The 23,957-nt window shown below is 46.5% G+C and overlaps 1 pseudogene across 1 annotated transcript; it reads right to left on the bottom strand.

The window, feature by feature from the left end:
- Positions 1-6,875: 6,875 nt before the first annotated feature.
- On the bottom strand, positions 6,876-8,644 carry LOC308520893 (peroxisomal targeting signal 1 receptor-like; annotated as a pseudogene). Its single transcript has one exon. The product of its transcript is annotated as a peroxisomal targeting signal 1 receptor-like (transcript).
- Positions 8,645-23,957: the final 15,313 nt, after the last annotated feature.

The raw sequence follows: 23,957 nt of genomic DNA, 5'->3' as shown, positions 1-23,957 counted from the left end.
TCGGAGTGGCTCAGTTGATTGAACATTGTTCTGTGAACCAAAAGGTTGCTGGTTTGATTCTGATCAAGGCACATACTTGGGTTGTGAGTTCAATCCCCAGTGGGGACTCATATGGCAGACAACTGATCGATGTTTCTTACATCAGTGTTTCTCTCTCTCTCTCTCTCTCTCTCTCTCTCTCTCTCTCTCTCCCTCCCTCTCTCTCTCTCTCTCTCTCTCTCTCTCTGTCTCTGTCTCTCTCTCCCCCTTTCATTCCCTTCCTCTTTCTAAGCATGTCCATGACTGAGGACTAAAAAAAAAAAATTAAGCATACAGTTCAGTGGTATTAAATATATTCACATTACTGATATACACTCTGGACTGGTTGTTTTGCATATGAAAGGCATGTGTGTAGGCTAGTTGTTATTATATTTCGGAACTAGAGGCCCAGCGCGCATGAAATCATGCATGAGTAGCTCGCTTCCACTTGCCTCAGCTGGCCGCCCCAGCCTCCCCCGCTCCTAGCCCTCTGCTGCTGGTAGCTCTCTGCCACTAGTAGCTTGCGCCCCCGCCCTGCCCTCTGTGAGAGCCGCTGCTTGTTTGGTCATGATGGCATTACGGTGTCCCGACCACAGGCCTTTTATTAATATAGATTAGCTACCCTGGGAAGGGCAGCTTCTTTCCAGCCAGAAAGGTTTTTTTAAGATGTTATGATATATAGCACATTTGAAAAATGTTTACAATACAATGTGTCTTTCTTTCTTTTTTTAAATATATTTTTATTGATTTCAGAGAGGAAGTGAAAGGAAGAGAGAAATAGAAACATCAGTGATGAAAGAGAATCATGGATTGGCTGCCTCCTGCATGCCCCCTACTGGGGCTCCAGCCTTCAACCCAGGCATGTGCCCTTGACTGGAATTGAACCTGGAACTCTTCAGTCCACAGGCTGATGCTCTATGCACTGAGCCAAACCAGCTAGGGCTCTCTTTCTTTCTTATTTGTTAATCCTTACCCAAGGATATTTTTCCCTTGACTTTTTTTTTTAGAGAGAGTGGAAGGGAGGAGGAGAGACAGAGAGAAACATCGCTGTGAGACACATCGATTGGTTGCCTCCTACATGTACCCCAACTGGGGCCAGGGATTGTGAGGTATGTGCCCTTAAACAGAATCGAACCTGGGACCCTTTAGTCTGCCAGCCAACACTCTATCCACTAAGCTGCACCGGCTAGGGCACAATGTGTTTTTCTTTTTCTTTTTTTTTTTTTTAATAGATGATCTCATTTTTTTTTTTAATATTTTTTATTGATTAAGATATTACATATGTGTACCCTCTACCCCCCCTCTCCCCGCTCACCCCCTCACCCCCCCGTTTTCCGTGTCCATTGGTTAGGCCTATATGCTTGCATATAAGTCCTTTGGTTGATCTTTCCCCCTTGCCCCCACCCTCCCCTACCTTCCCTCCAAGGCCCGACAGTCCAATCAATGCCTCTCCGTCTCTGGATCAGTCCTTGTTCATCAGTTTATGTTGTTCATTATATTCCACAAATAAGTGAGATCTTGTGGTATTTATCCGCTCTCCAGTTCCATCCATGCTGTGGCAAATGGTAAGAGTTCCTTTTTCTTCTTCCTCTTCTTAAAGAATACCTTTCAGCATTTCATATAATGCTGGTTTGGTGGTGATGAACTCCTTTAGCTTTTTCTTATCCGTGAAGCTCTTTATCTGACCTTCCATTCTGAATGATAGCTTTGCTGGATAAAGTAATCTTGGTTGCAGGTTCTTGCTATTCATCTCTTTGAATATTTCTTGCCACTCTCTTCTGGCCTGCATGGTTTCTGTTGAGAAATCAGCTGACAGTCGGATGGGTACTCCCTTGTAGGTAACTGACTGTCTTTCTCTTGCTGCTTTTAAGATTCTCTCTTTATCTTTTGCTCTTGGCATTTTAATTATGATGTGTCTTGGTGTGGTCCTCTTTGGATTCCTTTTGTTTGGGGTTCTCTGCGCTTCCTGGACTTGTAAGTCCATTTCTTTCACCAGGTGGGGGAAGTTTTCTGTCATTATTTCTTCAAAAAGGTTTTCAATATCTTGCCCTCTCTCTCCTTCTGGTACCCCTATAATTCTGATGTTGGTACGCTTGAAGTTGTCCCAGAGGTTCCTTACACTATCTTCATATTTTTTGAATCTCTTTTCTTTTTTCTTTTTCGGTTGGGTATTTTTTGTTTCTTTGCATTTCAAATCTTTGACTTGATTCTTGGGATCCTCTTGTCTGCTGTTGGATCTCTGTAAAGTATTCTTTATTTCAGTCAGTGTATGCATAATTTCTAATTGGTCCTTTTTCATGACCTCCATGGTCTCACCATATTCCTTGAGGGATTCATTAAATTTATCGGCGGTTTCCATAAAATTCTTGACAAACCTTATAAACGTGGCCTTGAACTCTAAATCCAGTCGTCTGGCCTCCTCCGTTTCTGCCAATTGTGACCTGTTTCTTTGTCTCCGCATTTTGGCTGCTTCCCTGTGTTGATAGAGTGGCCTGCGCGCCAGGTGTCCTGTAGGGCCCAGTGGCTCAGCCTCCCCAGTTACCTGGGGTGGACACTCTTGGTGCACTCTTGGTGCCTCGCTAGTTGTAGGATCACTGGGAGGAATTGACCTCCAGGCCAATTGGCTGTGGGAAGCAGCTGTGTCTGAAGTGGGAGAATGGTCCCCCTCTGACCACTGGGTACAGTGGCTCCTGGATCTAAGGAGGTGCTAATTCAGCCCCTGCCTGAGGCCTCACAGCCGGGCCACGAAGAGGCTCAGCTGTGAAGCAATGCAAGCCGCTGCGGGGCCTTGGGCCTTCTCTTGGAAGTTCCGGGTCTGGCTGGCCCGGCTGCAGTTAGGTAATTATCAGGTTGCAAAGTTCTGGGGCATTCACATGCAAAAGCCTCTGCTGCAGCCCGGGTGGGGCGTGGTCTCAGGTAGTCAAAGGGCGTAGAAAGAAGCAATGGCTGATTCTCCGCGCCCGGAGTCGCGCGTCTCAGTGTCCCGGTAACGGCTGCAAGCACCTCTGAGGGAAAGCGGCCCTCAAGTTCGCCCGCTGCCGCCTGAGAGAGCCGCCTCTCCCCGTATGAGACCTGGGTCCCCAGAGACTTCCCGGAACCGGAGTTCAGAGCAGTCGGGAGCTTGTGATTCAAAAAGACAGCCGCGTCCTCAGGTGCCACCCCCTTTCCGCGCGCGCGAGCCGCCGCGTACCTCTGCACTCAGCCTCCGCAGCTCCTCTGGCTCTCAGCGTGCTTTTCTTTTCTTCTAGTTGTAGAAATTACACTCAGCCAGCCTTCCTGTTGTTTTGGACGATGTTTGCTCCGTCCTTTAGGCTAATTTTCAATTGTTGTGGGAGGCGACTATTTCCCGGTGTTTATCTATGCCGCCATCTTAGTTTCTCCACAATGTGTTTTTCTTATGATATATATTTTTTTTCCTCTAAACTTTTATTTTTATTATTTTTTATTTTTTTAAATGTTTATTGTTGAAAGTATTACAGATAACCCTCATTTTCCCCCCATTACCCCACTACACCCAGTTCCTGCCCCGCCCCAGGCCTTCACCACTCTATTATATGTGTCTATAGATAAGATCTTTGGTTAATCTCTTCCTGCCCTTCTGAGATTCCTCAGTCTTTTCCATGTTTCCATGCCTCTGATTCTATTTTATTCACCAGTTTGTTTTGTTCATTAGATTTCTTGTTCATTTGTTTTTTTATTATTATTATTTTTAATTGATTTTTTTACAGAGAAGAAGGGAGAGGGATAGAGAGTTAGAAACATTGATGAGAGAGAAATATCAATCAGCTGCCTCCTGCACACCACCTACTGGGGATGTGCCCGCAACCAAGGTACATGCCCTTGACCAGAATCGAACCTGTGACCCTTCAGTCCGTTAGCCGACGCTCTATCCACTGAGCCAAACAGGTTAGGGCTAATATATATATATATAAAATTGATCTCAGAGAGGAAGGGTGAGAGGGGGGGAGAGATAGAAACATCAATGATAAGAGAGTCATTGATTGGCTGCCTCCTGCACGCGCCCCCCCCAACCCCCACCCCAACTGGGGATCGAGCCCACAACCTGGGCATGTGCCCTTGACCAGAATCGAACCTGGGACCCTTCAGTCTGCAGGCCGATGTGCTATCTACTGAGCCAAACCAGTTAAAGCTTGTTCATTTATTTTTATTTTTAGATTCAATTGTTGATAGATATGTATTTGTTGTGTTCATATATTTTTTTAAAATGTTTTTTTTATTGATTTTTTACAGAGAGGAAGGGAGAGGGATAGAGAGTCAGAAACATCGATCAGCTGCCTCCTGCACACCCCTTACTGGGGATGTGCCCACAACCATGGTACATGCCCTTGACTGGAATCGAACCTGGGACCCTTCAGTCCACAGGCCGACGTTCTATCCACTGAACCAAACAAGTCAGGGCTATTGTTCATATATTTTATTTCTTCTTCTCCTCCTCCTCCTCCTCCTCCTCCTCCTCCTCCTCCTCCTCCTCCTTCTCTTTCTTCTTCTCCTTCTTCATCATCACCATCATCTTCTTCTTCTACCTCCTCCTCTTTTTAAAGAATACCCTTCAACATTTCAGGTAATGCTGGTTTGGTGGTGATGAATTCCTTTAGCTTTTTCTTGTTTTAAAGCTCCTTATCTGACCCTCAATTCTAAATGAGAGCTTTGCTGGGTAGAGTAATCTTGGTTGTAGGTTCTTACTATTCATCACTTTGAATATTTCCTGCCACTCTCTTCTGGCCTGCAAAGTTTCTGTTGAGAAATCAGCTGACAGTTGTATGGGCACTCCCTTGTAGGTAACTAACTGTTTTTTTCTTGATGCTTTTAAGAATCTGTCTTTGTCTTTAACCCTTGATATTTTAATTATGATATCTTGGTGTGGGTCTCTTTGGGTTCCTCTTGTTTGGGACTCTCTGCATTTCCTGGACTTGTAAGTATATTTCTTTCACCAGGTAGGGGAAGTTTTCTGTCATTATTTCTTCAAATAGGTTTTCAATATCTTGCTCTCTCTCTTCTTTTGGCACTCCCGTTAAAAACGAATGTTGGTATGCTTGAAGTTGTTCCAGAGGCTCCTTACACGCTCTTCATATTTTTGGACTCTATTTTTCTTTTTGCTCTTCTGCTTATGTATTTTTTGCTTCCTCATATTTCAAATCATTGATTTGGTTCTTGGACTCCTTTACTCTACTGTTGAATCCCTGTAAATTATTCTTTATTTTGGTTAGTGTATGCTTAATTTGTGACCGGTCCTTTTTTATGTCTCTGACATTCTCACTAAGATTCTTGAAAGTCTCATGAAGATCCTTGAGTAACCATATAACCATGGTTTTAAACTCTGTATCCAGTAGTTTGCTTGCTTCTATTTCTTTCATTTGTGACATGTTTCTTTGTCTTCACATTTTGGCTGCTTTCCTGTGTTTTTTTCTAAGTATTAGGTAGAGCTGCTATGTCTCCTGGAATTGGTAGAGTTGCCTTGTGTAAAAGGTGTCCTGTAGGGCCCAATGGCTCAGCCTTCTCAGTCACCTGAGTTGGGCACTCTAGGTACTCCCCTGTGTGGGCTGTGTGCACATTCTTTTAGGGCCTTGATTGCTGTTGGTGTCTGGGGGAGGAATTTTTTTCTTCCTACAAATATTTTACAGTTTTATTTTAAAATAATTTACACATATTCATACAAAGAAAAATAAATCTCAGAATGGAACCTTGGGACCCTCGTAGTTTAAAAAAAAATTTCTGATCATTAGCTACTAATGACAAGGCAAGAGGCTCAACAGTCATTTCTGGAGATTAATGTAGCTCCCCATGCAAGGCACAGGTGAGAAGAATCCAAGAGGCTCCCTCCTCTTCCCTCAATCTTCACCTTGCAGAGGTACTATAGGGGAAAGGGATTATTTTACACTCTCCCCTAGAAACACTTCAAGACGTACAGCAAAGTCCTAAGGTAACACTGAACCATCTCTTTGCTAGGAATTTGGCAAGACGGCAATTTCTGAAGCAACTTTCTAGAAGAGCTACTAGTTCAATTCCTACTCACAGGTCTAAGAGGAGGAAGGACTCCTGCACTCACCTCGCACGTCCCGATGTCATCCTTCCACCAAAGGGCACAGAGCACAGCCCTTGGCCTGATCCCATCAGGTCCCTTCTAGGCTAGCTAATTCCACAAGTGAGCCTTCCTGCTACCCAACACCCAAACACTGTGTAGCAATTTGCCCTGGCAGCTCTTGAGGACCCCCAGATAGTGAGGCCAGCATTCCTGTGTGCAGCATCGTACCCAGGGAATCTGAGCAACAGCCAGGAGAGGTCCAATGACAGAACGATGAGCACCCCTACCAAAACTTGACTCTGCTGAGCCAAATCAACATTTAAGTCCAACAGGCCAACTCCTGCCATCCCGCCCTGGCTATGGTCATCACAGAGGTGCCTGGTAGAAGAATGGCCTACACACAACTGCCCAAGGAAGCTGTACTATTATCAATTCCCAGTAAAAGGGGGAGGGGGGACAGACATTACAAATGTGGTAGACCCTATGAGAAATGGCAGCTGATGACAACAGTTACCCTATTATCTCTGGGTCCTACCCAAAAAGCAGCACTAAGAAAGGGCATGATATGCAGAGATCTGTAGCCAGGTGTACACCCTTTAATTACCAAGGGACTCAAGAGATACAGCTCATTTTCCTACAATTATGTAGGAACTAGAACAAAGACTACCCACCCCTACATTGAGGCCACTCCTGAGAGGCCGTACCGCTTTTGATCATCAGCCTACCCCCTTGGTAGGCCCATTTGGGGAGAGGGAGTCACATCCAGAGCGGGGACCCCTCTAGGCAGACACTCACAGGGCAGCCCATCCCACTGTCACTGGGGCAGGCCAAACATAGTTAAGAGGGCGGACAGATCCCGGGCATCAGCCGCCCCAGAGGCATCGCTCTGGCCTAACATGGACAATGCCAAACACAGGGTGCTCCAGATGTTCTCTGACATGGCGCCCCCTTCACCCTGAGGGCCCCGGCTTTTCCTCTGCATGTTCAAGGCCTCCAAAAAGTGTTCCACAGCCTCCCGATGAGCCCCAAGGTTGATGCAGCTGATGCCCAGGTTATAGCAGGACCGTATATAGCCTGGTTGTAGCGCGAGGGCTCGACAGTATGCAGCTACTGCTTCTTCACTCTGGTTTCCATTGGCTAGGGTGGCCCCTAGTTTATTCCACAGCAAATAATCATTGGGACGAACGCTGAGGGCAGTTGTGAAACAGTCCACTGCCTTGTCATACTCCCCACTCTGGTTGAAAAGGACCCCTAACCCACACTGCACATCAGGGTCAATGTTTGTAGGGTCCAGGCACACAGCTGCCAGGAAGAGCTCTGTCACTTCAAGAAACAGGGAGTCAGACAACAGAGATCCCAGGATGCGCTTGCTTGGGCCCAGTCCTGTGCCACTCTTCTTCCCCGGGCACCACCAGGTGGGCATAGGCTGGTGTATAGCGCAGCCAGTCTCGCAGGGTTTCACAGGCCTGTCGCTGCAGGGACTCGTTGGTGAAGCTGACAGCCAGTGCCATCAATGCTGTCTGGTTATCTGGCTTTAGCTCCAGACACTTCCATAATGCACTGATGGCTAATAGTTCTTGTTCATTCTCTGCCCAGATACTGCCAAGCTTCCATGTGCTTAGGATCCTGCTGCACAGCCGCCTCAAAAAGCAGCACAGCATTCGGCAGGTCCCCATCCTGAAGTCACCGCAGCCCTTCCTCGAAAGGCTGGGGGTGGTCACGCAGGGGGTTCTCCTCCTCAAACTGGTACCCCTTATCATAGGAAACAGTCGTGATGTCATCATAGTCAGAAAGCCAGGGGTGAACCTCAGCATCCCGTTTCGCCATCTCCTCCAACTCTGCCTGCAACTTGTCCCAGAAATCGACATCAGACTCCATATCAAGGGCAGCTGTGTTCCCTGGTCTTGTGAACTGGTCAACCCAGGCATCTGATGTACCCTCAGAGTTAGCCAATTTGGGGTCATCCACTTTGGCCACACAGTCACTGGCAGTATACTGTAGATCATCCTCAGGATGATAATCATCATACCAGCGATCACTGGCAGTTGTTCCCTCGGGCTCTCCCAGCCACAGCTCCTCCTCTGACTGTTCCAGATATTCCTCAGCACAGTGGGCAGGAGACACAGACAAAGGGTCTGTAACTTCAGAGATGAATTCTTGGGACTAGTCTGTCTCATTATAATCCTGCGTTACATCCACAGCATCTCCAGCTGCAAGAAACTCTTGGGCCCAGTTCTCAGACAAGGCCAAGTCTGCCACCCCAGGGGCTCTCTGGGGTGCCTGGCGGAAACTTGACTGTTCAATCTCTGCATCTCTGCCAGGAGGTCATCCATCTTGAAGGCCTGAGGGGCACGTGATATAAGTGGTTCATTCTGGTCCTGGAGGAATTCGGCCACCAACTCATCTTCAGAGGCTACCCCCAAAGGCTTAGGGACCGCCTCGGAGGCTGGGGTTCCCGGTGGCCAGGGACCGGGCCTCAGTCCCTCCTCGAAAGGCCGAAGGGCCTTGTCCTGGGTGAAGTGCCCGGCCAGCTTCATGAGCGGGTTGGCACCCCCCGCATTCGGCCTCCACCAGCTCCCGCATCGCCACAGCGACCGCCAGATCTCTGATGGGCAGAGAAGGTGAGGAATTCAGGTCCCTCAGTCACACCCAAACCACAACCCAGCCAGTATCATCGCTCGCCGAGCTGCCCAACTGACCCGCCAAGACTCTGTGGGAGGAATTGACCTCCAGGTCAATTGGCTGTGAGAAACAGCTGTGACTACAGTAGGAAGCTGCTGTGCAGGAAACACCCCTATAGAGCAGGACTTGCTCCAGTGGGGCTTTGGTGTTCACTGAGTCTGCCTCTTGAGTGTATCACTTGTGGGTGTTACAGTTGTAATCTGCTATGTTCTGTTTTTTAGTTGAAAAAATTTTAAGTATAATTTTATTGATTTCAGAGAGGAAGGGAGAGGGAAAGAGAGATAGAAACATCAATGATGAGAATCATTGATTGGCTGCCTCCTGCATGCCCCCTTCTGGGGATTGAGCCTGCAACCTGGGCATGTGCACTGACTGGGAATCAAACCGTGACCTCCTCATTCATAGGTTGATGCTCAACCACTGAACCATGCCAGTGGGGCTTTAGTTGAATTGTTGATGTGGTTGTGGGTGGCTGTCCACCAGGTGCATTGGCTCTAGGGCCATCAGGGAAGTGCAAAGTCAGCCACTGCCTGGGGCCACCCATCAGGAGCTACAGAGGGATCTGCAGATGGCTGCTATTTTCTATTTGTATTGGACTTTGCTTTGCCCATGCAAAGCCCAGCTATGAAGCAAGGCAGGCTGGTGCTAGTGCCGGGTCTTGGGCCTTTTGTTGATAGGTTTTGGGCATGCAGTCACCAGCTGCAGCTTGTTTGAGAGATTTTAGCAAAGTCTGAAGCCTGAGCCAGGACAGGCCATTCATATGAACAAGCTGCTGCAAACAGCTTGGGTAGGGCTTCGAATTGGATGGGGAATGGTCTCAGGGAATCTCCAGGGCAGAGCAAACAGTGTGCTTCAGGCTGATGGAGACTGAGACATGGCTGTCAGTCAGTCCTGGGATGGAGGAGATCCCAGCATAGGAACAATGACCCCTGTGAGCACCCCTGTTTGAGAGAAAGCTGCCCCCAAGTTTCTGCTCTAATGCCAGACAATCCAGTTCCTCCCCATATGTGTCTGGGTCCCCCATAGCTTCCCAGTACTGAGAGTCTGAGTAAGTTTGTGCACCGGCCCTTTAAATGGAACACCTGGGACTCCAGCAGCCTCCAAGTCACTCAGCCACAATCCCTGCTGGTTTTTACAGCCTGTATTTGTGGGGACTTTTCTTCCCAGCTCTGGAACCCTGGGATGGGGACCTGGTGTGGGGCTGGGACCCCTTGCTCCTCATGGGCAGCCTCCGAAGAGAGATGGCCCTCCTGATTAAAAAAAACAGCACATATGGGTGTAGGACCAGCCTCTCCTACCAGTCTCAATGTGCTTTCTTCTTTATTTCTCTAGTTGTAGGACTTCCATTCATCCAGCTTTCAGGCAGTTCTCTCACAGCTTCTGTGAATCAGTAATTCAAAGATGACTTGGCTGTGAGATTCTGAATGGAGGTTTTTCATGAAATTTTGGTCAGATATTATCTGGGGTTGCAGTCATCTCAATACTTGATTGGAGCTGGAGGATCTGTTTCTAAGGTAGTTCATTCACATGGTGAGCAAGCAGGCAATGACTGTTTGTAGGATGTCTCAGGTCCTCTCCACATGGCCTCTCTATTAGGCTGCTTGAGTGTCTTTATGACGGGGTAGTTGGCTTTCCCAAGAGCAAACAACCCAAAAGAGCAAGGTGGAAGCTGCAATGCCCTTTATGACCCAGCCTTGGTCATCACACATCCTATATAATAAAGAGCTAATATGCAAATGGTCATCACACCTTCATGCTGTCACACCTTAATGGCTCAGACACTCAGTACTGGGGAGAGAGCAATGGGGACCAGCCAGGCACAAATGAGCTTGCGAGAGAGGAATGGGGACCAGCCAGGCTGCGGCCCGGGGGAGGGACAAGTTGCCTGCCCCACGGTCTTGGGCACCAGAGGCTGCACCTGCACCTGCAGCCCGGGAGAGGGACAAGCTGCCCACCCTGAGGTCCTGGGTGCCAGCGCCTGCGGCTGCGGTTCCAGGTGCCAGCAGCTGCACCTGCGGCCCAGGAGAGGGACAAGCCACACTCCCCTAACCACCTCTGCCTCGCCCCGCACCCAGGACCCAAGATTCCCTCCTCCGGCCGGTCGCAGACACCCACGACCCGGGTGATCAGGCCAGAAGGGGAGCAGTTAGGGGCGATCAGATCAGTAGGGGAGCAGTTAGGGGCGATCAGGCAGACAGGCAGGTGAGTGGTTAGGAGCCAGCAGTCCTCGATTGTGAGAGGCAGTTGGACATCCCCCAAGAGGTCCAGGATTGGAGAGGGTGCAGACCAGGCTGAGGGACCCCACCCCATGCACGAATTTCATGCACTGGGCCTCTAGTCTATATATAGAAAAGCCTAAGTGACTGTTACCACCGGTCGCTATGATGACACACTGATCACCAGGGGGCAGATGCTCAATGCAGGAGCTGCCCCCTGGTGGTCAGTGCACTCCCACAGTGGGAGTGCCGCTCAGCTAACTGACCTGTCCCCAGTGGCCCACCAGCCTGGCAGCAGCCACTCACTCCCTCAGTAGTCCTGCAAGTCCGATCTCCGGAGAACAGGCCAGGCATCGGCGGACTGGCGCTCCGGGCACAATCCCGACAGCACTGCCGGCCTCCTGGAAGTCAGCCTTGGGCACCGTGGCTGCTTCCCCTCCCTAGATGCTCTGCAAGGAAGAAACGATATAAAAGCAGCTGCCAGGTAGCTCCTGACAACCAGCGCAGGATGAGTGCCAGACACAGGGCTCTCGGCTGGCGAGCACCACTGTGGCAGCGCGAGCCTCTCCCAATCAGGACTGACTGGACACAAGCCCATGGCAGGCACAGTGGGGCCAGAATGAGTGGGAGCGGCAGACAGGAGCCGCAGGCAGTGTTGAACTGCCGGTTTCAGCCCAATCCCTTTAGGCCATGCCAAGGGACCCCACGCATGCATGAATTCATGCACCGGGCCTCTAGTTAATTATATAAACCAGACCTGATTCAGTGAGGAAGAGAACAACTCAAGGACATGAATATCAGGAGTCAGGATCCTTGGGAGCTATCTTGGAGACTGGCTACCAGAGCAGGTAAATAGCAAAGCTGAGATTCAGCTCAAGGCAATCTTGCCCCAGTGTTGAGAATCGTAATTACCATGTTATACTGCCTAATTATGTGCTAAGATTTGGGCTGAGTGGGAAGTATGACTTCTGTAAAGTGAGAGAAGGGCAATTGAGATTGGGAAGGTAACGTTCTTTTTAGGAAAAAAGATCAATTTTAGGAAAATAGCATTTGAAAATTGAGTATCTGGAAACAGATTCTTTCAAAATTATCCATACTGTAAACTTTTTGGAAAGTTGCCTTGTGCCCTAGACTGCTGTCCTGGATGACTGTTCCACACCTGCTCCAACCTCCTACACCTTCTTCCCTTATCATTCCCTACTGATAACATTGCGTCCTCATCCAGAGAGAAAATTAAAGCACCCACCACCACATCTACCCACTGACAGTCTGTACCCCTATGCTTTGCCTGCCCTTCCCCTGCTGTAAGTGGTCTGTCTCTGCTTCCAAGCCAACTCTTTGATTGGGTCTAGACCTTTTCTCCTCTCAAATACGGACATTGGGCCTGCCAGCCATTCACCCCTCTATCTTCAATTTCTCTTATTCCCATCATTTCCATCAAGTATGTAAGGCTATGTTATTTCCATTCTTTTTTAAAATCCTCACCTAAGGATATATTTTTTAACTTTTTATTGATTAAGGTATTACAAATGTGTCTTTATCCCCCCAATTGTCCCCTCATCCCTCCAGTCTTGCCCTCACCCTCACCCCCTGTTGTCTGCGTTCATCGCTTATGCTTAATATGCATGCATACAAGTCCTTTAGTTGATCTCTCCCCTGTACTCCCACCCTCCCCTAGGATATTTTTTTCCATTGATTTTCAGACAGAGTGTGAGAGAGAGAGAAACATTGACATGAGAGAGACACATTGACTAATTGCCTCCCCCCCCCCCCCCCCCCAGATCTGGGGATGGAACCTGAAACCAAGGTACATGCCCTTGACTGGGAATTGAATCCGAAACCCTTTGGTCCGAAGGTGGACGCTCTAACCACTGAGCAAAGCTAGCCAGAGCATCTTTCATATGTAATCGTTCTCATGGTTCATGGTATTTAAAAAAATTTTTTTTTTATTGATTATATTGATTTCAGAGAAGAAGGAAGAGGGAGCAAAAAAGATAGAAACATCAATGATGAGAGAGAATCATTGATTGGCTGACTCCTGCACACCTTTCACTGGGGACAGAGCCCACAACCCAGGCATGTGCCCTGACTGGGAATGGAACCGTGACCTCCTGGTTCATAGGTTGACACTCAACTACTGAGCCACGCCAGTCAGGCTGGTTCGTGGTATTGTTGGAGAGACATAATTTATAGACACAATGGGACCTCTAATTAAATATATGAAAATGGAAAATTAAAGTATAACATAACAAATGATAGTGTGCTAATCTGCATGGATTCTTTAATACTGCAATAGAAGTTTAGAAAATACAGGTATAAGTGTGGTCTTAGGTGGTATAGGATAAAGAGAACTGAGGACAGCTTTCTGAAATGCTATATTGGTCAGCGTTCTCAGTTGCAAGCAACGGAAATAGATTCTGATTTTAAGTTAAGCTATAAATAGCTCACAGAATCACTGGGAAAGCTGGAGACCTAGGCTCTGAGCCTAAACAGCTATAACCACAGCTCAACCATAAACAGTGTCTGGTGAGGACACTGCTGTCCACTAGATGGCAGGCCTCACATCACTGACATCGGCCGGCTGGGGACCTGAGCGCCGCACAGTTACCACAGCTGCCATGGAAACAGGGAGTTGCAGCTGCCAGAAACGCTCTTCTATTGACACTGCTTCTTTTCACCAATAACTCCAGAGTAAAAGCCTAAGGTAGCTGCACCTGATTGGCCCAGCCAAGCTTAGTGTCAGCACCAGTGCAGAAGGGGGCGGGGAAAGCAAGTATCTGGCATTTTCGGCTTCTACAGTGAGGTCTGCTGCATAAAGGATTTCGTAAGGTGGGGAAATTCTCAGATACTGAGCAGCCTCCACTTCCATATCCCTTCTCCCAAAAATAAATGTCTACTTACAGTTGGTCATGGCTGCTAGAGGGAAGGAAAGGGGAGGAGAATGGTTGGTCAAGAGATCAAGAAACGGTCCAGGGCAGTGGGAATGAGCCTTTGAAGAAACCTGAGAGGAGCATTCGAGGAAGGAAAGGTTAGGGGCCAAGTGCCTCGGAAAGTTCTAGAAAGAATATGAGGGGCTTCATATTTGAATACAGAGGGGTGTCCTGTGACCTCACTAATTTCAGGCGAGTGTGAAGGTAGAAGCCAATTACATGGAGAGAATGAGTATAAAGACAGGAATCTGGTATTGAGACTATTGAAAATGTTTGTCTCTGGTAATCATCACAAAAACTATCTGATGTGTTTTGATTACTAATGAAGATGACAACTCTGACTGGGTAGCTAAGTTGGTTTAGAGCACTGCCCCGATATGCCAAGGTTGTGCGTTTGATCCCCTCATCAGGGCACAGACAAGAATCAACCAATGAATGCATTAGTAAGTGGGACAACAAATTGGACGGTCTCTCTCTCTCTCTCTCTCTCTCTCTCTCTCTCTCTCTCTCTCCCCCCTTCCACTCCCCCTCTCTGCAAATCAATCAATAAAAATGTTTTATAAAGCTGAACTTTTGTGTCTTAATCTCCTTTTTTTTATAAGAACACCAGTCATATTGGATTAGGGGCTCCCTAACCACAGCATTTTTACTTAAATATCTCTTTAAAGGCCCTATCTCCAAATGCAGTCACATTACAAGGTACTGAGGTTTACGGCTTCAACATATTGTTAGCAGTGATGTGGGCTCTGGGTACTTGAGTTCAACAAAGAAGGAATTCAGAGCCAAGAGCTCGAACACAAGAGGAAGTTTGTTTAGCGTGCAAAATGAAAGTGCCCTGGGAGAGAATATTCAGGTGGGCTGCTCAGAGAGCTGCCTTGGCCTTTTAGAGAGAAAGGCACAGAGGCAGGATAAATGAGTCAGCTTGGACTCAGGAAACAAGTTACAGAGGCAAAAGAAAGGCCCTTGGAGACAGGTTCAGAGGGTTAGCTTGGGAGGAGCTGCTGCTGCCCATTGCTCCCCTGGTTGCAGGTCTCCTGGGAACCTTTGGAACTTAGGAGAAAGAAAGCAAAGGTATGTGCCTGAGGAGAGAAGTGGGGAGGGGAAGGCCCAGGTGTGCTCTAGGGAGTAGCTTGCTGGGTCCTTTGTTTTCTAAAGGCAGAAATTTTAGAGAAGGTCTCAGGGGAGAATATTCATCAGCTTTCCAGATATGTCCTTTATTATGCTGATGTATCAAAATGAGCATATAAGGTCAGGGTCTTGGTCTTTACTGATTGATTGGCACTAGGGTAGGGGGTCATTGGTCATTGCATCTGGTCCTGATGCCAACTATGGCATGACTTCATCTGGTTTTGCTGTTTTTCTGGGCCTGGAGCTGAAGCACAGCTGAGGCCTGGATGCTATATCCAATTTGACCAAAACTCTGTCTTTGTGGTCAACAGATCTGAGGCTTTGTTCTTAAGATTATTTGATGCAGATAAGAACCTCATTGTCCTGAGGGCTTCATACTTAAGGGGGTGGTCATGCAAGGGAGAAGGAGGCAGGCGAGTCAGGGTGCTGGGTGGGCCCAGTTTGAATCAGCTGTCTGTTTCAGTATCCCCATTCCACTTGCCAAGGAATTTTCCTGGCTTCTTACTATCCTGCCTCAATATAAATTTGGGGGGCAGGGACACAATGCAGCTCATATCATGTATATTCTTCCTAGATGTTTCAAGAGCATCAAGATCATCCTATTTTGTCTTCTAGTAGCTTTATTATTTTACTTTTTCACACTTAGGTTTAAACTCCATCTGAAACTGACTTTTGTATGTAGTATTAGCCTGAGGATCAAGGTTCTTTATTTTTATTCCTATATGGACATCCAATTATTGGTGACTCAGCAACAATTATTGAAAACTTCATCCTTTTCCTACTGAATTGCAGTGGCAATTTTGTTGTAAATCAGGTGACCACACGTATGTTATTCTCTTTTCTGTTCCATTGGTCTATTTGTTTATCTTCATACTTGACCATTCTGCTTTAAGTACTGTAGCTTTATAAGTTGTCTTATATCTGAAAGTATAAGATATAACTTCATTATTCTTCCAGATTGTCTAAGATATTCTTGGGTCTTTGCATTTCCATATAAACCTTAGAATCAACTTGACAATGTCCACAAAATAAATTTGCAGGAATAGTGATTGGAATTGCATTGAATTAACATCTTTATAATATTAATTCTTATGAACCTTAAGCTTTATTTCGGTCTTTTAAACTTTCTTTTATGAATGTCTTGAGTTTTCAGTTGAATGGTCTTGCCCATCTTTTAAGTGTTTAGTGTTTTATTATGATAATGTTAATGGCATCATTTAAAAACTTTTCATCTTCACTGGGCCAGCGTGGCTTGGTGGTTGAGCACTGACTTATGAACCAGGAGGTCACAGTTCGATTACTGGTCAGGGCATGTGCCTGGGTCGTGGGCTCAATCCCCAGTGTGGGACGTGCAGGAGGCAGCCGATCAATGACTCTCTCTCATCATTGATATTTTTATCTCTTTCTCCCTCTCCCTTCCTATAAAAACAAACAAACAAACAAAAAAACTTTTCATCTTCTAATTGCTTATTGCTATATTTAGAAATATAATTAATTTTTCTATATTGACCTTATAATCAGTGACTTTAATAAATACTCCACATTTATGATATGTAAATTATTTTGTGTTCCATGTACACATTCATGTTACGTTCAAATAAGTTTTATCTCTTCCTTTCCAAGTATTTTATTTTTTAAAATCTTATGACACTGAGTAGGGTTTCCATTGTTAATTACTCTTGTTTGAGAGCTCTTATTTTACTTTATTTCTACATGTTAAACATATTTATTTTATATTTTGGGTCTGATAATTTCAAAATCTGAAGTTTTTGAACGTCTGATTCTCCTACTTTTTTTTTTTTTTTTTTTGCTAGCTTTCATTCACGGTGCCTTTCCCTTGTGTACTTTTACTAAGTGATGCTCACTTCATCTTACCTGTGAAAAAATTTTGAGATATGAGTTTAAAATGGACTTTCTTCTGAAAGGGTTTATTTTTATTTTTAAAAATATTTTATTCAGAGAGGAAGGGAGAGGGAGAGGGAGAGAGAGAGAAACATCAATGATGAGAGAGAATCATTGATTGGCTGCCTCCTGCATGCCCCCTATTGGGGACTGAGCCCACAACCCCGCAACCCCGGCATGTCCCCTTGACTGGGATCAAACCCGGAACCCTTCAGTCCCTGGGCCAACGCTCTGTCCACTGAGCCAAACCAGCTAGGGCTTAATGGTATCTTTTGATAAACAAGAGTTGTTAATTTTCATGAAGTCAAATTTGTCTTGTTAGTTGTGTTAGCCTCGGTTCCCCAGAAACCAGAACCTCATTTTATTATTAGAAAGTCCAGGGAGCAGGTGAGAGTGACAAGGAGACTAAAGCAGGAAAGAAAGGAGAAACAACAGGATGTTTCGTCATCCTGGCTGCCATGACATTAAACTGATTGCTGGATCTAGGGACTGCTTCCTCAATAAACAAACTTCATCTCAAGACCATCCTGAGAGAAGTGAGACCAGGGGAGAAGTGGGGGCGAATTACTAGTATATTGGCTTCTGTCTCCCATTGATCAAAATTGCACTCCCCAGGGCATTATCTCCTTCACACTTTCAGGTTGCACATATTAGTTTATACCTTAAAAAAAGAGAAACAAAACTCTTTACTTGTCATTTTAATGGAGTTTAGAGACTTAGTAGTGATAAATGCATGGATTCAATCTACCGTCTTTAACATAAATTATATTTTCTAGTTGGTTATTAACGGTGTACAGAAACATGGGTGCTCTCAGGGAATTGCCATTCCAGCTGTTGAGTAGGGAATGCCTATGCTCAGTTCCCATCTAAAGATTGTCAACATTTTTGTCCACCCACCCACTTGGCAAACTACTTCCCATAAAGGTATAGCCCCAAGCGGAAGTTTGGCAATAGTTTTGTTCAGCTCCCATGTAGTGGCTGGGGTGTCCTTGGCTTCAAGCTGAAAACCTGCCCACGTCCTCCACCTTCTGGAAGGCACTTACATCTCTTTCCACAGGAGCCAAATCTCTGACTGCTGTCTTTGCTTCGAGACTTATTTCAAAGCCCAGGATGCCTGGGGCTTCTGTATAGTCACAGGGCGTTTATCTTATTTTAAAGCCTTGGTCTCTACCTTCTCTTATCAGGTTTTATTTGTCATTGCTATATGTCTGCTACAGTGTGTGTGTGTGTGTGTGTGTGTGTGTGTGTGTGTCTAGGAAAGCCTTAGCCCATTTTCATTATTTTCATTACAAGTCTAGTAAGAGTTTCTTGAACTGATGACAGACAACAGTGGTGGCAGGATAGTAATTAGATTCTTCCGGTTATCTTGGGTGTTTCAGCAAAGGCTTCAAAAGCAGAAAGCAAAGTAGCCAAGTAGCCCTTTCCCTCATCCACCTCAAAGAGAGCTGGGAAGAGATTACAGATCAGCCGGCCAGCGTTACTAGTCATCCACACTGAGTCTATATAAGAGAGTGAGGATTGTGTTGGGGAGTTAGCCATGGGCTAGGAAGAAAGAGGGAGGCATTCCATTGGCCTAAGGCCATGTGAGATAGAGGCCTCCACTAGTGCATCTCAGAATGTTTGGCTTATGTATCCTGGGGCTTGGAAGTCTATAGGGACTGATGTCCTAATTCCACCTGATGAAGTCCAAAAGCAAGCTATTGGCTGACTATCCATCCTGGGTGGCGAGTAAGGTGGGAGGCATGAAGCGTAAGCTGCACTGCCCTTGCCAGCAGGGCAAAGATGCATGCATTGCCCTGTGGATCAAGTATAAACAGAAGGAAAGTGACCTGGAGTAATTTAAAAAGGATCCTTCCCAAGCGGGGTGCCCAGAGAGGAAAGGGCTCCAGGAGGCTGAACTTTATACATGGGATGAACCGCTACACCAAGCATGTCAAACTCAAAGGCTAACACGGGCCAAATAAACAAGGTTTAAGTTTATGTGGGCCGCAAAAAAACAAAAGCTTCAATTTTCATAGAAACGTAGGTTTATTTCGATAGAGACATGCTGAATACAAAGGGCTGAAATAAATGAGTAACTGTTAACATAAAATAATAGAACATTTTAATAACAATTAATATATTTTCTTGAACATTAACTTACCAGATACTGAATAACTGCACAAATTAATAAGCATAATGCAAATAAACCCATTTTTCTTGTTCTCCGAAAGGGAAATATTTCCTGTTGCACACACCAAACAAGTCAGTCCAAGGCTAATGACGTGGCAATCGGCTGCTAAAATATATGCTGATAGTATTAGTGGAGAGAAATGGTGCGCCTGCGCGTAAGGCATGTCAGGGAAATGAATGCAACACGATTATAGTAATCAATCATAAGCGAACGTTGTAGTTTGTTATTAATAATTATGTCTAACAGGTTATTGTAAAAATTAAGTTATGAAATGTTTATTAAAATGTTTTGTACATACCGTTACATTGACTGGGCTGCAAAAATATTCGTTGTGGGCCGTGAGTTTGACATGCTTGGTCTAGAGAACTTTATTTTAGTCTTCTCTGGGTTGATGCAATTAGGAAATCTAAGACACATTACCAGGGCTCCCTGATATCTGGTTCTCTTCTCATTCTGGGCAGGAGGATACTTCCTTTCCCCTTTCAGAAAGGGGACCATCTGACTACTTCCAGTCACTATGGGATGTGAATGGAATTACAGGCAGTCCTCAGTTACCTCGTTTTGTGGTTATGTCGCCATCTCCCACTGCAGCCGGTCCCCCCGCCCCCCCCCCCCCCCCCCACACACACACCAAGGGTTTGGCACAGGAGAAGGGGTTAGGGGAAAGAGCAATCTTTCCTGGTCATTGTGGGATGCGGTTGTCTTCTAAAGTTGGTTCCCTATGGATATGGAGAACTTACAAAGACTTTCTCTCTTATGTCACCTTGTGGACTTTGTCATGACTCTGTTGCTGGGACTGAGGTTTACTGTCTATGACTCCTCTCTCTCACTAGTCCTTGGCCTTCTAGAGCAAGCATGTCAAACTCAAATCAAATATTTTTGAGGCCCAGCCAATATAATGGTATGTAAGAAACTGTTAATAAATGTTTTAATAAAAATTTCATAACTTAATTTTTACAATAACCTGTTATACATAATCCTATCTAATAAAAGAGAAACATGGTAATTGGCGTACGACTGCTACCCTTCCCATTGGCTAATCAGGGCAATATGCAAATTAACTGCCAGCCAAGATGGCGGCCGGCAGCCAGGCAGCTTGAAACTAACATGAGGCTCGCTTACTTCAGTGACGGAGGACTCCAACGTTCCCCGCCTGCCGCTGCAGGCTTCTGACCTGCAACTCTAAGCAACTATGTAACAAATATAGAAGCTAAACCAAACCCCAGAAACTGGCTTTAGTCCCGGGCTTCAGCCAGCAGGATCGCAACATTGTAAACAAAGGCCAGAAACCTACTTTCAGCAGCAGAGGCCTAAGAGCTGGAGCCAAGCCTCAAAGCTAAAGCTGGCCCAGAATAAAAAAAAAGAAAAAGAAAAAAAGGAGTGGTTGGGAGCTTCAGTCATCCCCAGCCTGAAAACAGCCCTCAGCCCCTCACCCAGGCTGGCCAGGCACCCCAGTGGGGACCCCTACCCTGAAGGATGTGTGACCAGCTGCAAACAGCCATCATCCCCTCACCCAAGCTGGCCAGGCACCCCAGTGGGGACCCCCACCCTGATCCAGGACACCCTTTAGGGCAAACCAGCCGGCACCCACCCGTGCACGAGGCCTCTACCCTATATAGTAAAAGGGTAATATGCCTCCCAGCACCGGGATCAGCATGACAGGGGGCAGCGCCCAAACCCCCTGATTGCCCTGTGGCTCTGTGTGTGACAGGGGACGGGGCCACAATCTCCCTATGGGCCCTGCTCTGTTCGTGACAGGAGAAGGCACCCCAACCCCCTGATCAGCCCTGCTCTGTGCCTGATAGGGGGGAGCTCCCCAACCCCCTGATTGCCCTGCGGCTCTGTGTGTGACAGGGTGGGGTGTCCCAACCTCCTCCCCCCCTGTCCCACGGGTCCTGTTCTGTGTGTGATGGGATAGAGCCATAACCTCCCCATTGGCCTTGCCCTGAGTGTGAGAGTGGCGGTGCCCCAACCCCCTGATCGGCCCTAATCTGTGGGTGAAAGAGGGCGGCGCCCCAACCCCCTGATGGGCCCTGCTCTGTGAGTGACAGGGGGCAGCACCCCAACCCCCTGATGGGCCCTGCTCTGTGCGTGACAGGGTACAGAGCCCCAACCCCCTTGATGGGCCCTGCTCTGTGAATGACAGGGGGCAGTGCCCCAACCCCCTGATTGGCCCTGCTCTGTGCGTGACGGGGTGGCACCGCAACCTCCCCATCGACCCCGCCTTGAGTGTGACAGGGGATGGTGCCCCAACCCCCCAATCGGCCCTACCCTGAGCGTGACTGAGGGTGGCATCGCATCCTCCCGATCGCCCTGCTCTGTGCATGACAGGGGGCAGCGCCCCAACTCCCCAATCGGCCCTGCTCTGAGCCCGACCAGGGGCTGCACCTAGGGATTGGGCCTGCCCTCTGCCACCCGGGAGCAGGCCTAAGCCAGCAGGTCGTTATCTCCCGAGGGGTCCCAGACTGCGAGAGGGCACAGGCCGGACTGAGGGACCCCCTCACCCTCCCGAGTGCACAAATTTTTGTGCACTGGGCCTCTAGTCTATAATAATAAAAGCATAATACGCTAATTAGATTGGACGTCTTTCTGGATGAAGCCAGGGCTGCGAGGGAAGCCCAGGTCCCGGGTGCAGGAGGGAAGCAGGTGCCGGCAGCCGGGGGAAGGAAGGCCTACTCTTGCACAAATTTTGTGCACCCGGCCTCTAGTTATTAATAATGAACTACAACATTCACTAATGACTGATTACTATAATCGTGTTGCATTTATTTCCCTTACGCACCTTATGCACAGGTGTACCATTTCTCTCCACTAATACTAGCAGTGAATATTTTAGCAGCCAATTGCCACATCATTAGTCTTGGACTGACTTGTTTAGAGTGTGCATCAGGAAATATTTCACTTTTGGAGAACAAGAAAAATAGGTTTATTTGCATTACGCTTATTAATTTGTGCAGCCATTCAGTATCTGGTAAGTTAATGTTCAAGAAAAGATATGAATTTTTATTAAAATGTTCTATTATTTTATGTTAATGGTTACTCATTTATTTCAGCCCTTTGTATTCAGCATGTCTCTATCGAAATAAACCTACGTTTCTATGAAAATTGAAGCTTTTGGTTTGTTCTGTGGCCCACATAAACTTAAACCTTGTTTATTTGGCCCGTGTTAGCCTTTGAGTTTGACATGCTTGCTTTAGAGCTTAGGACAGCAGTTCTCAACCTGTGGGTCTCGACCCTTTGGGGGTCAAATGACCCTTTCACAGAGGTCACCTAAGACCATCGGAAAACACATATATAATTACATATTGTTTTTGTGATTAATCACTATGCTTTTTAAAAATTAAATCTTTATTGTTCAAATTATTACAGTTGTTCCTCTCCCCCCCCTATAGCTCTCCTCCACCCGGTTCCCACCCCATCCTCTGCCCTTACCCCTCCCACTGTCCTTATACATAGGTGTACGATTTTTGTCCATTCTCTTCCTGCACCCCTACACCCCTTTCCCCCCAAGAATTGTCAGTCCACTCCCTTTCCATGCCCCTGGTTCTATTATATTCACCAGTTTACTCTGTTCATCAGATTTTTTATTCACTTGATTTTTAGGTTCACTTGTTGATAGATATGTATTTGCTGTTCATAATTTGTATCTTTACCTTTTCTTTCTTCTTCCTCTTCTTAAAGAATACCTTTCAGCATTTCATATAATACTGGTTTGGTGGTGATGAACTCCTTTAGCTTTTTCTTATCTGTGAAGCTCTTTATCTGACCTTCAATTCTGAATGATAGCTTTGCTGGATAAAGTAATCTTGGTTGTAGGTTTTTGCTGTTCATCACTTTGAATATTTCTTGCCACTCCCTTCTGGCCTGCATAGTTTCTGTTGAGAAATCAGCTGACAGTCGTATGGGTACTCCCTTGTAGGTAACTGACTTTTTTTCTCTTGCTGCTTTTAAGATTCTCTCTTTGTATTATGCTCTTGACATTTTAATTATGATGTGTCTTGGTGTGGTCCTCTTTGGATTCCTTTTGTTTGGGGTTCTCTGCGCTTCCTGTACTTGTAAGTCTATTTCTTTCACCAGGTAGGGGAAGTTTACTGTCATTATTTCTTCAAATAGGTTTTCAATATCTTGCTCTCTCTCTTCTTCTGGCACCCCTATAATTCGGATGTTGGTACACTTGAAGCTGTCCCAGAGGCTCCTTACACTATCTTCGTATTTTTGGATTCTTTTTTCATTTTGCTTTTCCAGTTGGGTATTTTTTTGTTTCTTCATATTTCAAATCTTTGACTTGATTCTTGTTATCCTCTTGTCTGCTGTTGGATCTCTGTATATTATTCTTTATTTCAGTCAGTGTATGCTTAATTTCTAGTTGGTCTTTTTTCATATCCTCCAGGGTCTCACTAAATTTATCGGCGGTTTCTAGAAAATTCTTGAAAAACCTTATAACCATGGTTTTGAACTCTATATCCAGTCGTTTGCTTTCCCCCATTTCTGTCATTTGTGACCTGTTTCTTTGTCTCCACATTTTTTATGCTTCCCTGTGTTGGGAGAGTGGCTTTGTGTACTAGGTGTCCTATAGGGCCCAGGGGCTCAGTCTCCCCAATTACCTGAGGTGGACACTCTTGGTGCACCCCTTTGTGGGCTTTGTGCACAGTCTTGTTGTAGCTAAGCCTTGATTGTTGAAGGGATCACTGGGAGGAATTGACCTCCAGGCCAATTGGCTGTGAGAATCAGCTGTGTCTGCAGTGGGAGAACTTCTGTGCTGAAGATACCCTTCTGAGGCAAGACTTGCTTCAGTGGGGCTTTGGTGCTCTCTGAGTCTGCCCCCTGAGTGTGTCCCTTATGGATCTGAGGAGTTGTAATCTGGA

The sequence above is a fragment of the Myotis nattereri genome, assembly GCF_964212035.1.
Source record: "Myotis nattereri genome assembly, chromosome: 6".
Taxonomy (NCBI): Eukaryota; Metazoa; Chordata; class Mammalia; order Chiroptera; family Vespertilionidae; genus Myotis; species Myotis nattereri.
The sequence above is the reverse complement of the archived record's forward strand: the minus strand, read 5'-3'. Positions and strand labels throughout refer to the sequence as shown.